This window comes from Micromys minutus (assembly GCF_963924665.1).
Source record: "Micromys minutus genome assembly, chromosome: X".
Classification (NCBI taxonomy): Eukaryota; Metazoa; Chordata; class Mammalia; order Rodentia; family Muridae; genus Micromys; species Micromys minutus.
The window spans coordinates 17859149-17860989 of NC_137970.1; the positions used below are offsets into that span (position 1 = coordinate 17859149).

A 1841-nucleotide genomic window follows, 5' to 3' on the forward strand; every position below is an offset into this window, starting at 1 on the left:
ATGTGGAACTTAAGATCCAGGCTGATCCTTTCTCAGTTTGCCAGTATCCAATGTGGGGTGAAAGCAATAGAAAGAATTATGCCTGATATCTCCAGGATTCTCAAGCTTGGGGTGATGCTTACTGCTGTTCAGCCTGGAACACACTGCTCCTGCCAATTAAGAAGCTGGGTACCGTCATGGGTGCAGGGCTGGGCCTGCACTCTCTCCACCTTCCTCCCCACCTCCTGCTCCAAGAAACACAGGTCTTTGTAACCTGGGACACCATGTGATCATTAGCATGGTGCACCATGCCCCCCAAAACGGAAGAAGATGGAATTAAAACACCTCCAATTATTGGAAGATTTGGAACCTCACTGAAAATTGGTATTGTTGAATTGCCAAATGTTGGGAAGTCCACCTTCTTCAATATACTAACCAATAGTAAGACCTTGGCACTATAGACCCTAATGAGAGCAGAGAGCCTGTGCCCGATGAGAGGTTTGACTTCCTTTGCCAGTATCACAAACCAGCAAGCAAGATTCCTGCTTTCCTAAATGTAGTCGATATTGCTGAACTTGTGAAAGAAGCTCACAATGGACAGAGTTTAGGGAATCCTTTTTTATTTTATATTAATGCCTGTGATGGGACTTTTTATTTAACACGTGCTTTTGAAGATGATAATATCACACACATTGAAGGAAGTGTAGATCCCATTCGAGATATAGAAATTATTCATAAAGAGTTTCAGCTGAAAGATGAGGAAATGATTGGGCCCATTATAGATAACTAGAGAAGATGACTGTGAGAGGAGGTGATAAGAAACTAAAACCCAAATATGACATAAAGTTCAAAGTCAAGTCTTGGGTTATAGATCAAAGGAAACCTGTTCACTTCTATCATAACTAGAATGACAAGGAGATTGAATAAACACATATTTTTCACTTCTAAACCAATGGTCTACTTGGTGAACCTTTCTGAAAAAAGACTATGCAAGAAAAAATAAATAAATGGTTGATAAAAATTAAACAGTGGATGGACAAGTCTGACCCAGGTGCCTTGGTCATTCCTTTTAGTGGGGCCTTGGAAGCCAGGTCGCAAGAATTGAATGCCAAGGAGAGAAGTATCTGGCAGTGAACATGACACAAAGTGCTTTGCCTAAGATCATTAAGGCTGGATTTGCAGCACTCCAACTAGAATACTTTTTCACTGCAGGCCCAAATGAAGTGAGTGCATGGACCATCAGGAAAGTAACGAAGGCTCCCCAGGCTGCAAGAAAGATTCACACAGATTTCAAAGAGGGATTCATTATGGCAGAAGTATCAAAATACAAAGACTTTAAAGATGCAGGCTTTGAGAATGCAGTCAAGGGTGCTGGAAAATACAAACAACAAGGAAGGAATTATATAATTGAAGATGGAGATATTAACTTCTTCAGATTTAATACACCTCAGCAACCAAAAATGATATAAATTTACAAACTGCCCAATCAACATACAACTTCTAAAATGCATATATTGGGTTTTGGGGGGTCTTCATTTTTAAATTTAAGTTTCTGCAAACAAAAGAGACAAAGTTAGGAATGGGAATCTTCTACAAACATATTATTTTTATTTGTTTTAAAATTATAAAATACTATGTACCTTCAATGAAATGCAAGTTACTAAGCATGACCTTTTTCACATGATTAAGACCCAACTTCAAACTGTAGAAGCATTTCAAGAGCCATATTACTCTTCTGATACTTTATTAATCTCCATCATGTATGCCAAGCCTGACACATTGGACAGTGAAGGCAATGTGGCTTGCTCCTTTTTGAATCTAAAGATGCATGTTTTACAGTACTCCAGATGTCTACACTCAAT

At 38.9% G+C, this 1841-nt stretch overlaps 1 pseudogene across 1 annotated transcript; it reads left to right on the forward strand.

Annotated features, from left to right (window-relative positions):
• Nucleotides 1–287: 287 nt before the first annotated feature.
• LOC308415880 (obg-like ATPase 1) lies at nucleotides 288–1448 on the forward strand (annotated as a pseudogene). The gene has a single exon. The product of its transcript is annotated as an obg-like ATPase 1 (transcript).
• Nucleotides 1449–1841: the final 393 nt, after the last annotated feature.